A 16,807-nucleotide genomic window follows, 5' to 3' on the forward strand; every position below is an offset into this window, starting at 1 on the left:
ATTACTCATTAAGAGAGTAGAGAAAACCCTTTTAGATCATGCGCCGGGAGCGCCGACCATTTTTCTCGTCATTAAACTAGCAAAAGTGGATTCGGACGACCTTAGTGCACTTGTGCCGTGCGCTTTAGGCCATGAGCTTAGATCCTTAAAATAGGGCCCACAGTGATATGTAATGGGAAAAAGGAGAAGAATGAGTTCGGTAAAAGGCGGATTTGAACTCGGATCGGTCGCACCAAAAGCTAACGCCATCCACCTTACTGTCCACACCACTGCATCTGTTATCAGTGGATTTTGATTGGCTCAATCAGACAGTGGTGGGCGGAGTCAGTGTAAATACCCTCTGCCAACAACACAGACTAATTTCACTTGGTGTGATATTTGATATAGATTTTTAAATCATGCCTAGAGAACATTCAAAAGTAACATTCCCATAAAGTTTTGAAGAATTATCAAATGTTACGATTCCTTAACGTTCATTAAAAAAAATTATAATAATTTGAATGTAATCTATTGGTTAAGCAGTTCTGGTTTTATTCAATACAAAAGGTTAATACTTTGAGGAACATGAATACAATGCTTACTTGAAGTTGCAAACAATATAATATTATTAATATATTCACTATATTCACGATTATATCACTATAATCAAAAAATAACAAAGATATAGAAAGAATTGAATTGAATTTCTTACTTATATTATTTTTTCATCTCTGTTTTTTGTGTTTATTTAACCATAGACAAATCTGATATTATTTTAATCTTATATCTGTTATTTAACAGTGAGATAGTTCTTTAATGCTGATCTAATCGGTGTGTTTGTTGTCAAACTCAAAAATTACTTTATTTTTAATTATTAAAAAATGCCATTATTTTATATGAAAAATTTAATAATTGTATTTTATTGACGAAATATTTAGGTTTGTCTTGTATATTTTTTAATTACATCAGATAACATTTTAAGCTGTCATATGGTCATGTTTCAACGAACCCCACCTATGGGGCATGTTGTCACATTTCACTTCCATTCTTTTGGGGTTAATAAAGAAAAAAGTATAGGCTGTATTAAAAAAAAAAAAAAAAAAAAAAAAAACACCATAATTTTACTAGATGTGTGAAATTAATGTAGGAAAAAATAAATACTCTGAACTCCAAGTGAATTTACACAAACTGTCTGAAAGTGAAAAGAAAGTGTCAGGCTGTGCCCCGCTCGCCCTCACACAGCTCATGTTTATTTCCTATGGAATGATTCCCATGAGTTGGCTCAACACAGCAGACGTCTCTCAGCAAGCGTTCTCAGCCAGATCAAAGGCAATGTTTTTGGTGAGTGAACATGTTTGCTTGTCAAGAGTCTCTCTACTACTAAGATTCACACACAGACTCAAAAGGGTTTATGAAGAGTTTGATGTTAGAGAATAAAAGGGCAGGTGAGCCTTGATCTCAGATTGAATGCACTGGATGAAATCACTTGTCTGGCTATACTTTCCAAGCTCACTTCAAAAATCTTCAGCATTAAATTAAGTTATTCATCCTAACTCCTTAAACTTCTCATGCTCAAATCTTCCCAGCTCTGTTTCCTTAATGGATGAAAAGGTTTCGGCCTTTACTTTTGGTTCCCAGTGTGGGAGTTTTGATAGGATCTGTACTCACTTATATTACAGTAAATCTTTTCCACACCGACAGCTGTGTAATAAACTACAAAGAGTTCACTGTTAAAAGAAAACAGTATACGGGACCTTTTGAGTCATAAACGACATGAAACCTCATGTTAGAACAACAGAATCCCACAAATATTGTCTCAACTGTTCACATTCAGAAAAAACAATTTCGTAATGAACAATATTGCTAAAATGTTAAGGTTTTGTGAGTTCCCAGCATGCATTGCAGCATGAATAAATTATGCAGTTACTGTTATAGGATTATTGTTTTGCTTTTTGCTAACTTTATTAATTTTTTTTAAAAATTTTTGTCATTATTGTTAGTTATTTGTTGTGTTGATGTGATATCTTTTTTTCATTTGTTGATTGTCGCTGATGACCAAATGATTGTGCTAGTTTGCTAAACAAGAAATCTGAAGTTGCCTTGATGAATTTGTTGGCATTTTACATGTAGTGAATTAATTCAAATTCAAAAGCAAAGTCAAATTGTCAAAACAGTGTTGCACATTTTTAGACAAAAATTTGAATGCCTTGAATTTTTTACTTTTCTCAACAATTTGCAATCCCTTTTTTACAGTCCATCCTACTTTTCCATACTTTTACTCTTTTTTTTTTTTTAGAAACTAATTCTACTGTACATAAAGTATTAATAATACAGCATTGACTTTTCAACCAGAGTAATCAGAGTATTGTATAAAACTATGCTCTCTGTTTGAGTAAATTAGTGTGTTAAGGGTTGGGCAAGAGCGCTGTGCTACGTGTGGCAAAAGGGCGGTATTACAGGTAGAAAGAATTTCGACTACGCCACCCGGGGAATTTCGCCCCGGGAAATATGGACAACACTCAAGTTACTATTACTAGGTCACTCAGGTTCGATTCTCTAATAAAGGTAGGCAGAGACGTGGATATGAAAATATACAAAAATTTTATTTATACAAAGTTTAATTTAAAGCAGCAGGGTAATTACGTTAAAAAAAAGGCAACCTGGAGCTATACTGACAAGGTTTTGAGTTACAAACACATTCAAGTAAACTAAAACACATTGGAATAAACACACACTCTTTCCATACTAATACACTGGTTACACAGACACAATAGAAAAAAAGACACAGACTAACAGGGCTGAGGCAAACCACGGGAGGAGGGATCACTAAACTTAATTTGCCAAAAGCACACTCACACACACAGCAAAGACTTCAAAAGTGTCACGGCAAACATTCGAAGGAAGCACCACCACCACAAGAGATCCTCCACCTGTGGAACCTCAGCACCTGAAACAAAATAACAAAAAAACAATGCACTAAAGCCCAGTTGAATGATGTTTAGGGTACGGTCATGAGCAGATCTATCACCATTAGTAAACCATCACGAATAACATACAAAGGTGTAAACAAAGACCATAAATAAATAAATAAACTCAATTCACGCAATGAGCTCACAAGCAGATAGTTTGGTGTTCCATTTTTGACACCAAATGTTAACCTCAAAAGTTCAATAAAAGAAACATTAAATCAACAAATAATAAATAAAACCAGACAGCAACGGTCCCCCTCATCAGTGGGGTGACGATCTTCTCACAGATGGCAAAAAGTTTGTATTGCACACGGTAGCGACAGTGGAGCAGGAAAATACGATGCGCTCTTAATCTGGCAGCAAGGAATCGACGGGGCTGTAATAGCTTTTTATAGCACCAGCAGGAAGAACAAGATCGCCGGACGAGAGGGAAAATCCTAAGCCAAATACAAAGAAACACTAAGATTTATGCCTCAATGGCTAAACTTTCAGCTCGTAACTACATGCGCAATAACACTTACCGGAAGTAGACGATGCATTCGCACAATGTACTTGTCCTTTCACAGGCACGGGTACTCAAATCATGCAATCCGCTGTTCAGATAGACTACAGGGACACTGCACATAACTCAACACAATCAGCCGATCCTAAACCCCCAAATAAAGACAAACAATACGCTTTCCATCAACAGTTCACACCTACCTGAAAGGCGAGCAGCCAGCAAATGCAACCACTGCGACAAACCGAAGGAAAACCGGAGAAGACAGACAAGCTAAACACAACACTAATAATTAGTCCCCTACATACAAACAAACTAAAAACAGAAGTTGCTATATGCTAACACACATACCTACAGCCACTGTAAACACTGGAAGGAGGCGGAGTCGAACGTGACGCATCCCGGGCTACAGCCAACCAGCTCTTAAATAGGGTGGATTACCTGCTGATAGGTGCTCACTAATGTCCATCACCTCATTCATCCGGTTACAATCGCATATATATTTACACACCGTGATATACACATGTGACGGCTACGGACACACTGAATGAACATTTCATTTGAATTCTTCTAGTTTACTTTTTATTAAATTTTTTGTATGAGAAATTCACACTGCGTTTGCTCTAAGGGATTAATGTTTTTTTTGTTTTTTTTTATATACATTTCTATGTAATTTTTTAGTTTCTTTAATATTATTTACCCAAACATTGAAACTGGAGGAGGTACGTTGTCTCTTTAGTGCGCATTAAACCTCAAAGAGCAGCAAATCCAATAACCATTTATTTCTAGAGTGCCTGACTCACTAGCATTAGTGAGTAAATGAAACCACAACCAAGATAAGGGTTGGACATTTTATTTAAGTTTGTTTGAATGTGTACATCTTACCCGATGGCAGCATGGGACAAAGGCTTGGAATATAAAGGGCGTGGCCTTTCCTGGTGTCCTTTATATATTCGGTTGGGAATTATGGGAAATGTTAGCCTAGAAATCTAGACGCACCCTAGCGGCAGCAAAATGTATTTTGCAGCCAGGGCAGTCTAGCAACTCTCCATAGACTTTCGAGCTGCAAAAACCTAAATTGGGTCAGGCCAATCACGTCGCGTATAGAGTATGCGGGGCGGGCTTAACATATGACGACAGAGTTGCGACGGTTCCCTGGCTGCTACTTGAAAACGCTCTGGTTGGTTAAAGCGCTGTCCTATTGCGTGCAGAGGGAATTTGAAAGACAGCCGTTTATCCCGCCCCTCGGATTGAGCGTGTCTATGGTAAGTTGCCAGACCAAACATCTTGATGTAGGTCTGGCTTGCCAGGCTAGGGAAATGTAGTTTTTGGGACAATATGTGTTGGGGTCGTGTGTTAATTCAAATGTGTTTAAAGGATGTTTTGTTGTGTGTGTGTATGTTTAAGTGTATTTTCATTGTTGCTTTATCGTAAATGTACGGTGACCGGCAGGGGAAATGTTCGGTTCACTTAGTTTTGTCGTGGCCACAACATATAAACTGGTGGGAACGTGATATTAAGTTGTGGGAACGTCATAATATCTCGTGGGTATGAGATCGTATGTTGAGGGAACGACATCCGTTTCTCTTGGCTAACAGTTTTATGACATGTGGGAACCGAATCTTCACACGCAACACGGGCTCCTCCTTTTACCCATAATGGCATAATTTACTTTACTATTTGTTAATTTAAGTTTCTCATAATTTGTTTTTGTTTATTGCCTTAAACGGGACTTTATTCGTGACCCGAGTATTTCATTCAAGCCAGCAAATTTCCGACGAAAAAGCCCATTCAACTTAAGAATGCGCTTCAGGTGTCTTTCACTTGCGTACTCATGTCTTAATGCCAGAGACCGCACTATATCTTTATATGACGTTCCTAATTCAAAGTAAAATGTTATTTCATCAGTCATCTCCATCTCCGACTGCTGTATATGGTTACAGTATTGAACTACATAACTACGTGGCCACAAGAAATATGTCGTTCTCTCAAAATATGATCTCGAGGCCACGACTCTACATCACGTGGCCACGACATAATGATGTCGCTCCCTCAACAAAATGATCTCGTGGCCACGATTTATTATCACGTTCCCACGACTTCATATGACGTTCCCATGAATTAATATCTCGTGGCAACAAGTTAGACATCTTGCAGACATCAAGGTAGATATGACGTTGAAATCGCTGTCATCAACACGTTGGAGTTGCCGTGCAGATTCATCTAAAAGCCCTTTGTGGGAATTATGCACAAATCAGGGCTATACTACAGAGCATATCTTCTGATACAGGAGAAAACCGTGACACGCAATGAGGCAGCAGCACTGTGCTCAAAATTGGGCACTCTTGACATGTCATTTATGGCACAGTTAAGCAGATTCAAAGTGAGGCATTACAAAAGGCCAACATGGATCTGATTACTGCCATTCATCTGTTCAAGTCTTTGAGATCCTGGGTTGAATCACTTCAAGACCAATTTGACCATTTTGAAAGATCTGCGAAGATAGTTCCCAGTGTGTGCCAGTCATATAAAGATGACCTGCAAAGGGTCAAAAAGCGCAAAGCATTTTCAGATGAATGTACAGAGCATCAAGTAACTCTGAAAGGCCGGGCGCGATACCAGGTAGAAACATTCAGTGTCATTATTGACAAGCTAGTCAGCTGTTTAGACCATAGAGTGGATGCATACACTGTCAGAAATCCATTTCTGAGCCCCAAGGTACAATCTACACTAACGTGCCCCATAGGGCTTATTATTGGACCTCAAGGTACATATATGTACCTTTTTGAGGGTCAAAAAGCTTTAAAAGGTACATATATGTACCGTTTCTTTTAAAGGTTAAGGTACAATATTGTACCCTTGAGGGTACAGCCCCAGTGACAAGCCATTGTGCCCCTAAAGGTACAATTATGTACTTTATTTTCTGAGAGTGTACCGGAACATTAAGGACATCTTTGGGATTCTGCTGAACAAGGAATCAGAGGATTTGTCCACTGTTCGTAAACAGGCGGATGCACTCTGCGCTTCTTATCCTTCTGATTTAGATCAGAACCTTGCAGATGAAATGATCCAGTTCAGATACTTTATAGAGAGCAGGACGAGTCTCCTCAAAAACTGCTGCAGGTGCTCTTGAAACATGGTCTGCAATCAACTTTCCCCAATGAGTTTGTAGCCCTACATATTTTTTTGACACTGCCGGTTACAAACTCTGAAGGAGAAAGATCTTTTTCACACATGGCAAGAATTAAAAATGAACTCAGAACAACACAAACAAGCGCCTCAGTGCACTGTCACTGATGGCCACTGAATCTCAGCTGGTCATGGACTTGGATTTTGATGACATTGTAACTGAGTTTGCTGACAGGAAAGCCGGAGAGAGGAGAGGAGGAAAGAGAGACAGACAGACAGACAGACAGACAGCCCCTGAGGAGAGGAGGAGAAAGACAGACAGATAGACAGACAGCCCCTGAGGAGAGGAGGAGAAAGACAGACAGATAGACAGACAGACAGACAGACAGAGAGCCCCTGAAGAGAAAAACAGACAGACAGACAGATAGACAGAGAGCCCCTGAAGAGAGGAGGAGAAAGACAGACAGATAGACAGACAGACAGACAGCCCCTGAGGAGAAAAACAGACAGACAGACAGACAGACAGACAGCCCCTGAGGAGAGGAGAAAGACAGACAGACAGACAGACCCTGAGGAGAGGAGAAAGACAGACAGACAGACAGACCCTGAGGAGAGGAGAAAGACAGACAGACAGACAGACAGACCCTGAGGAGAGGAGGAGAAAGACAGACAGACAGACAGCCCCTGAGGAGAAAGACAGACAGACAGCGGGGGCCCGGCACTGTGCCCAGGGGCCTCTGAATTCTTAATCCTGGCCTGAGTAATGCAACGTGAACTGTCTAGATTCCGACGGGTTGCAAGTCTCCCCTGTTAAAACATGTGGTTTCTTTCCGTCGGTTTTTTTACATGATATTGAGGAAATAAATGTTGCTTTTAGGGCTGTCACTTTTGTGAAAAAATCCTGTTAGATTTTTGAGACATAAGTGTTCATTGAATCGATTGTAAAATCGATTTTCCATGTCTGAAGATGTTTCCATTTTAAACGCCAAATAAAGGCAAATCCACGGACAACTAACAGGCATTAGGACGAACGTAAAGAGGGCTCGCCGCGTTTGAGACGCGCACAAGTCAGCAATATTCCTGATGATTTACTGGCGTGAAGTTTCGTGCACAATGACAAACAGGAGTGCAACATTCTCGAAGAACAATAAGCAGAGTGGACTGCCATAACATCAATGAAAAACATCACTGCAGGCTTCAACATGGCTGTGTTAATAGCAATGATTAAAGTGCTCTATTGTGACATTCAAAGTATATTGAAAGTCAATGGTGGCTTATGAAGTCCTTTTAAAATTCAAAGAGGTATAAGACAAGGTTGTGCCCTATCAGACATGCTTTATTCAATAGCTTTAGAACCAATGTTAAATAAAATCAGAGTAGAGAGATGGTTTTAAATGTGAAAATCGTTTCCCACTGATAAAACTGTCAGCATATGCTGATGCTATAATGGTTTTGATTAGTGGGCAGAATGATTTTAATAAGCTAGTTGATATTGTTAATAGTTATGGAACATTTTCTTCTGCAAAAGTGAATTGGGCCAAAAGTGCAGCAGACTTAGTTGGAGAATGGAAGGAGGAAGACATGTTTTTGCCAGGCGGAATGAGCTGGTCACGGAGTGGTTTAAAATACCTCGGAATCTTCCCAGGCGATAAACCAACCAATGAGAAAAATTGGGAGAATATGTGTGAAAATGTTGAAGGAAGATTAGAAAGGTGGAAATGGATATTGCCTAAAATGTCTTTTAGGGGAAGGGCTCTGATTATTAACAATCTGGTAGCCTCTTCTTATGGCACAGATTATCTGTTTTAAAGCCTCCTGTTGGGATTCTTGAAAAAGTCAGAATGACAAACTTTTTCTGGGATAAATTGCACTGAGTACCTATGGATGTGTTGTATCTTCCGAAGGAAGAAGGTGGTCAAGGTATTGTAGACCTCAAGAGTAGAAAAGCAACATTTAGGCTACAATTTGTTCAGAAATTCTTATATAAATCAAATGTATTGTGGACTGGGTTAACTTCTTGCCTTTTAGGTATTGGTGGGTGGGGTTTTGGAATAAAAATCTTTTTTGGACGGACTGAAATAAATTTGATGTTGTTTTTTTTTCTACCTTTTATGAAAGTGTGAGAAAAGCTTGGTGTGTGGTAGCCTGGGTTTCCCCATGCTGCCTTGAGCGCAGCGCGATTTTATTCACGCTGCTAGGCAGCCTGGATACCATGGACCAGATTTTCGCCTCAGCTAGGGAACCAATCACAGAACGGGGAGGGAGCAGCAAGACGATGACGACATAACCGCGTGCGCGATCTGCTTGCAGTCGTCGAGATGGATGCTGAGGAGTTGAAGAAAAGAATAGCTAGTGGAGATTGTAAAGTTGTCGACAATACGTCATCAAAAATCAAGTCCAGTGTGTGGGAGAAATTTGGAGTTATCTGAAGAAAATATTGTGAAAGGCTTTGCTGCAAACATTTTCGTGTTGGATTATAGCCGCAAATGTGGAACTTCATCCCTGAGGAAGCACGCAGAAACTGTGGTAACAAAGCAGTTCTATCGAACGGTATTTTTCATATTTAACACTGTTAAGTATGTGTGGTGTGCAGGGCGTGTTTGAACCCAAAATGGCCAGATGTAGGCTAGACGAAATTGCGTGGCATATAGTGTTGTAGCCGCGTCTGTTCGATTGGTAAAATGTTATAAGGCTACTCAGTTGTGTGGTTACGTTAGCCCTGTTCTTCATGTACCGGCCTTTTGACAGCTTCGGCTGAAGTTGTCCTTGTGTTAATTGTCGTGTAATAACTTCTGTATGACCTGGCAATAAACATTTTGTAAGTGTGTCTATAATGTGATAGTCTAAACTGATTTTATTTCGGGTGCGGGTCGGGTGTCGGTTCTATTTTAAGCGGGTCGGGTGAAGATTTTAATTAGTGTTGCTGTTGGGAAACGGGTCGGGTGCTGTTTTAAGCACTGTGGGTACGGGCGGGTGTGGATTTACAAAATCGGACCCGTGCAGGACTCTGGTGTACACATAAATCTCTGACCCATCGTCGTCTTCTTCGTTGAATATCTGTCGCTCTACATACGTCATCTGGTATAATTAAAACGATTGGCTATGAGCTACGTACAGGCGCATTTGTAGCGCCCAATAAACGGCTCTGGGCATTCGTAAACCACGCCTCAAATACGAGAAAATGAACATGTAGTTCCCAGACCACGTCTCAAAGAGAAAGAGGTCTGACGTTAGCCAGGCTAGGTGTGTGGTACAAATCTGAAGATCCTTGCCCTGCAAGTCTTTACAGTGGGTTTTAGAAGAACCTCGGATATATGTGATGACACAACACCTTGGTTAAAACAGGATTTGACAAATGCTAAGATTGTGAAAATGAAGCGTTTGCACAGAAACTAGGCATAAGATCAACAAGGACAATTTATCTTCTGTTGAAAACATTTAGAGAGACATGGAGTAAAGAAGACTGGACTTTTTTATCGTTATGAAATGGATCGCTTTCCAAGCATGGTTATACCTGAGACTGTTTTAGAAATGAAGAATTCTTCAGCCACCTCAAAGATTTTAGGAGATATTGTCTTTGATTCAATGGGGGGCAAGAGTTTAGATCAAGTGTGTAAGAGTGATGAATAAAGACAAATTACAGCGTGTGGATACGCCATGGAGAAACCATTTAAATGTTGAGGATGGTTTTAAGCCTTCTTGAGGTTTAATTTACAAGCCACCATTGACTAAAAAAGTTGGAGATCTGCATTGACGAGTATTACATGGCATTATTGCAGTTAATGCTTTTATTTCAATCTTGAACCCAAATGTGAAAGATAAATGCCCTTTTTGTATTGACAGGGAAACAATTATTCACTGTTTTATGCATTGTGAGAGACTGAAATCTCTTTTTGTTTTATTGGAAACTTTATTTTCTTCTGTCAGTGAGAAGTTTACAATGTCTGTGTATATTTTTGGCTTTGAATATTGTAAACAAAAAAGGAAGAGGAAAGGACGGTTGTTAAACAAGCAAAACTGCCTATATATGCTAGTAGAAGATACAAGATTCTTTATGACTCAAATTGTGTAGTTGAATTGTGTTTTAAAAGGCTTATAAAAGCAAGAGTAAGGCATGATTTAGTTTTTTATCTATTTATGACGAATGTGGAAAAGTTTGAAGACATTTGTAGTGTAGAAAAATTGCTGTGTTGGGTTGATGATGGTTTGTTCTTTGCCGAGACTATGGGATAATTTAATGATGATTTTGTAATGGTTTCTCAGAATTTTTGTATTTAATAAAGGGGTTCAAAAAAAAAAAAAAAATCTCTTTCTCTCTCTCTCTCTCTAAATGTGTGGTCAGTACTTAAGTGTTGCAGTCAATAAAATTACACTTTGTTGACTCCATGAATGTCTCATGAAAATTTTATGGAAGAGCCCTTACAACATGACGATGTAACAATAGACATTTATACCATCGCTGCTGTTACGATTCATGTCTGTTCCCCTGTCTCATCCTATGTTTAGAAGTTCCCTGTTATGTTGATCAGTCTTCCCAGGTGTTTTTTATTAGCCACACCCCCTTGTTATCTCGTTTAGCTTGTCTGTCTGTGTATTTAAGCCCTGTGTCTTGTTTCAGTCTTTGTGAGTTCTTGATGTTGTTATGTTGCATTTTGTCTGTTCTGTCCTGGTGTCTTAGTCTTTGTTCAAGTTTATTCTTAGTCTTTGTCATAATTCAAGTTTATTTAATAAAACACTGCTGCATTTGGATCCTGCTTCCTGCTTCTGCATCATAACAGAAGAACTCACCACAAAATGGATCCAGCAGTGGTTAGCAACCAGGCCCTGAGGAAATTCCTTTCTTCGTTGTTCCAAGATGGCCAGCCTATTGAGAGGTATGCGAGGGACTTTTTGGGTTGCTGTCATCTGGGAGCGTTAGATGACATCCAGCTCATGGACCTGTTTTGGAGCGGGCTGGATGATGACGTTGCTCAATTGATGCCGGAGGACTATACCGGCTGGACCCTAGAAGGGTATGTCGACCTGGCCCTCTCCTTGAGCGGTTCGGCATTTACTGTGAGCTTGGCTGATGAAACACCCTGCAAGCTCACAGTACCCCCAGATCCCTCACCGCTGGTCGCGTCCAGAGTCTTCACAGCTCCACGTCCCGTCTGCCCAGCCAGAGTCAGTTCACGTCTCGTCCGCCCGCCCTGGGAATCGTCACGTCTTGCCAACCATCAAGCCGGCCACTGGATCGGTCTATGGACGTACAGGACCGGTTTCCAGCCAAATGTTTATTTAACCAGGAAAACGCATTAAGTGTAACTGGAACATGAATTATATACATTATAAATATACTATACATTAAAAAAACTGTTGGGATTTTGCCTGCCACTGGAAAGTATAGGCAGCATTAATGGAGATGACACAAAAAAGATTCCTGCTCATTATTCTTATGGATGGATATTTGCTTTCTACATTCATCTACAATGTTGCACTCTAGTTTGATCAAGTACCAGTGCTATTTGGGTAATGAACATCATGGCTCGACCTTGCTGCATTAAAGCTGTAGTCCTGTTCCATCTGTTTTTAATCTAATGTTTCTGCTTTTGAACACTGAAAGTAATAGCGTCTGCCGCTGGAGAAGTCAAAACATCAAAATAAACTCAGTGGGGGAAATATGTCTGAGTTGCTGCTGAAGAGAAACAAATAGCACTTTCCTTGAATATTTATTTGAGAAGCTTGTTCATGTAGTCTCAGGGTTTTTACACAGTAGGGCTCCCCTCAAAATACATTTTAGATCTAAATATCTGGAACATATCTGATCTGGTATCTGGTAAAAATGTTACCATTATTATGCTATCAAAATTCTTCCAAGAAAATCTGACATTGAAAAACTTGAAATTCTAAAAAAAAAAAAAAAAAAAAAAAGCTTTGGTGTTGGAGAAACCACTTTGACAAATTTACAAACTAATTAAAAGTATTTACTAACAAGAAGATAATTACATTGACAATAGCTAAGAAAGTAATATCTTCTTCTTTTTTTTACATATATAACTATCCAATTATATGATTTACATTTTCAAATGAATGTGTATAATACTCAAATAATTTGGTGTGGAAAAAGAAAATATGAAAAATGGGTATTTTATAGTGTCTTTGTTAAATATTTTACATGTACATACCTATAGAAATAACAGTAAATGATGCACACCTGTATTAACTTATATGGAAACCAGATTAACTGATAACTGAGAAGTGATTAAATAATAGGTAAGCAATAGCAAATTTAGGACTGAGATAGTTCCTTATTTGGTAATGAGATTAGCCTCATTAAATGGAGTAAACTAGTTAACTGAGGTTCGGGAGCGGGGCCACACCTCAACCAATCACCTGACTTCTCAAAACCGTCTTAAATCGGGCCGCCCCGTATACAGTACTGTTTAGACTTGTTGGACTTCATGCAGCTCTGCGCGGACCGATCGGCGGCTGACTTGAAGCAGTGCATGCCGGTTATACATTTTGTCCGACTTGAGACAGCGCCGACGCCACGTGACTGTGACGTGTGCCATCAAAGTACCGCGAGAGCGATTGGAGAGTAGCCGGAGAACTCAGCCAGCGCAGCTCCTCAAGAGCGGCTCACGAGGGCTGATGACGACACAGCTGTTCCACGATTGGCCGGATTCACCGCATGACAACGATCACGTGTGTTTTGTGTAGATTCTCACAACTTAAGTTCCACTAAAGCTCACGTTTATCAAAATAAAACTGATTAAAAAACGTAGACTCCACTTCATTGATAGTAGCTTATGTTGAACTTTATTCTTGTTCAAACAGACGCTGTATGAAGCAGTGTCACGGTTCATGAATTCACTGTTTTCTTCGTGTCTCGTGTATTTGTTGTTCTGTGTGTGTGGGTGTGTGTGAGTGGGCGTGACCGCTCGTTCCAGCTGATCAGCGTGCCAGCTGATCTGATTCCCCGCATCAGCTGCTGCCAATTCACTCACCTATAAAGACTCATCGCACTCTCCAATCTTTGTCAGATCGTTTGTTGGTGTCCTCAGTGTGTGTCATCGTGTGCCGTTTCCAGTCCTGTTCCTGATTCAAGTTCCTGTTCGGTGTCTTCGTGGTGTTCGTCTCATCTCGTCTGGATGTTCACTGTCACTGGATTCACCGTCACCTGTCTTCACCAGCACGCTGACCATCTAGTCCCTGCGCCACCAGCCCACCCGAGTTCCTGTACATTTTTGTGTCTTTTGACCCCTCAATAAAGAGTTACTTTACTTGAGTTACATCTTTGCTTCCGCGTATATATCATGACAAGCAGTACATAAAGTATTGAATGAAAATGTCTCTGAAAAGTCTGTGTATTTGGCAAATATTGCATTTGTTTCACTTCAGCTGTGGTAAAGTATGCAAACACAGCGTGAGCGTCACGACGGGAACCAGAAAGTGTCCGACTTCACGTCTGTGTTTTCAACTCCTGCACACGACAACTCTCGCCGATCAGCTACATCCAGCCGCAGCCCATGTCAAATACACCTTATGTCTCGTTCTCTCGAACCATCTTTATCATCCCCTGTTCTCTTCTCTTCCAGGTTGTATCGGGGGTCCTAATCACTCTGAGTCTCCTGACCACCAACACCAGATGCCCAGATCAACCTGGCCATCCCTTTACCTCTCCCTATTCATCCCTAACTTTCTTCAGTACATAATTCTCCAACATTCATGGTTGTGGCGTGGTCCTTGCCTGTGAAGAACTAACTATGACAAATAATAAAGAATTACCAAGCAATAACTAATCACAACGTGTGTTTTTTTACTCTGAACTCGGTCATAAAATGCATCACTAATTGCTCAAGTGTTTCCTAAGCGCTCTGCAGAAACTATAAATGACTGTGATTAGTGGCAATTCTTTACAATTTGTCATAGTTAGTTAATAGTTATTAATAAGGCTAATTTTACTCAGTAATTATTGATTACCTGATAAGGAATTATCCAGCCCTAAATTGGCTATTAGTTACTGATTAGTAAATCTTGTTTCCAATAGTAGTTGAAGTCAAGGCTCTGAACCGGTTCAAGTAACGAAAACAAAAACGAAACCACATTTAATCATTCTTCTACGGATAGCAGGATTCTACTCCAACTATAGTAGCAACGGTCTATCGCCCACCTAAGCCCAATACTGACTTTATGAATGAATTTGCTGCTTTTCTTACATTCATTTGTTCATTTTCCCCTAATGTTATACTACTGGGGGATTTTAATATACACATGGACAATACCACTAATGCATACACAAGAGAATTTACATCTTGCCTGGACAGTTTTGGACTGTTGCAATATATTGACTTTGCTACTCACTATAAAGGACATGTGTTGGACTTGGTTTGCTGTTCTGGTATTATGCCTCATGGTTGCACTGCGGCAGACCTTGCCATTTCGGATCATATGTTAATCTCTTTTAAAGTTAACTTAACAATGTCTAAAATAAAATTGCCACGTGTCATTTCATTTAGAAATATTAAAGGCATTGATCTAAACACTCTCCATACTGAAATTGACTGCCTACCCAGTATAAACTGCTTAGCTAACCCTGATGAACTGGTTTCACATTATAATGATGGCCTACAAAATATTTTAAATTCTTTGGCTCCTTTAAAAACCCGCACTGTTTCCTTCACCCATTCTGCCCCATGGTTTACATCAGAACTACGCACACTCAAGGCAAAGGGCCGTCGCCTGGAACGACTTTATAAGAAAACTGGACTTGTTGTGCACCAAGAAATGTACAAAAACCATATTTTCCATTATAAAGATTCTATTTCTATGGCCAAATCCAACTATTATGCAGATATAATCAACACAGGGGAAGGTAACTCCAGAACCCTGTTCTCCATGGTCAACAACATACTACGAGCACCAGACTCTACTATGTCTCATTTATATTCATCTGCTTATTGTAATTCTTTAATGTCATTTTTTTAATTCCAAAGTACAAAAGATTCATCAGCAACTGAATACTAATACCTCTTACAGTCTGTCTTTTTCAGCTTCCTTGACAACGCCTTCTTGCCCATTTTCAAGTTTTACGCTTCCTTCTGCTGCTGAAGTATTAGGCATTATTAGAAAATCGAAACCAACCACTTGTGCACTTGATCCTCTTCCTACCATCTTAGTAAAAGCCTGTTTACCCTCTCTTTCTTTTAGAATTACTAATATTATACATTCCTCTCTCACCTCTGGTATTATTCCTTCATCTTTAAAATCAGCTGCAATAACTCCTATACTCAAGAAACCTGGTGCAGACCCCAACAATTTCAATAATTTTAGACCAATTTCTAATTTACCCTTTCTTTCCAAAATTCTAGAAAAAACAATCGCACATCAGGTTAATGCACACATGTCTGACAATAAACTTTATGAACAATTTCAATCTGGTTTTCGTTCCTGTCATAGTACAGAAACAGCTCTGTTGAAAATCACCAATGATCTATTAATGGCAGCTGACTCTGGACTACTCACTATACTTATTCTCCTTGATCTAAGTGCAGCTTTTGACACCATTTCTCATAACATCCTCATTGACAGATTAGTCTCTATTGGTTTCACTGATACACCCTTGGAGTGGTTTAAATCATATCTTTCTGGTCGCACTCAGTTTATCCAGCTTAAACATTTCAAATCCGAATTATCCCCTGTCACTTCTGGTGTTCCCCAGGGCTCTGTCCTGGGGCCCCTTCTGTTTATCATTTATTTGCTACCACTTGGTCATATCTTTCGTAAATACAACATTAGTTTTCATTGTTATGCGGATGACACCCAGCTCTACATGTCCACTAAACCTACCACATCTCTCCCGCCCAGTTCCCTTTCCGATTGCCTAATAGAAATCAAATCCTGGTTCTCTTGCAATTTTCTGAAACTAAACAGTGACAAAACTGAGGTTCTCCTCATTGGCACTAAAACTACATTGACTAAATCTGACAGTTTTTCTCTTATTATTGACAATTCCACAGTTTCTCCTTCCCCTCAGGTAAAGAGTCTGGGTGTGATCCTAGATAGCACACTTTCTTTTCAAGCTCACATTAATAACGTCACTCGATCTGCATACTTTCACTTACGTAACATCAATCGCCTCAGACCGTCTCTTTCACTCACTAGTACAGCAATTCTCGTTCATACACTGGTCACATCCCATATTGATTATTGCAATTCCCTTCTTGTTGGTCTTCCTTTCAAAACTTTACAT

At 39.7% G+C, this 16,807-nt stretch overlaps 1 long non-coding RNA gene across 1 annotated transcript; it reads right to left on the bottom strand.

Moving 5' to 3' along the window:
• Positions 1-3,245: 3,245 nt before the first annotated feature.
• On the bottom strand, positions 3,246-3,790 carry LOC311279765. The gene is made up of 3 exons (XR_014625586.1): positions 3,651-3,790; positions 3,470-3,565; positions 3,246-3,385 (listed from the first exon to the last, which is right to left on the bottom strand). It is a non-coding gene; the product is annotated as an uncharacterized lncRNA (long non-coding RNA).
• Positions 3,791-16,807: the final 13,017 nt, after the last annotated feature.

The sequence above is a fragment of the Rutilus rutilus genome (genome assembly GCF_951802725.1).
Source record: "Rutilus rutilus genome assembly, chromosome: 20".
Classification (NCBI taxonomy): Eukaryota; Metazoa; Chordata; class Actinopteri; order Cypriniformes; family Leuciscidae; genus Rutilus; species Rutilus rutilus.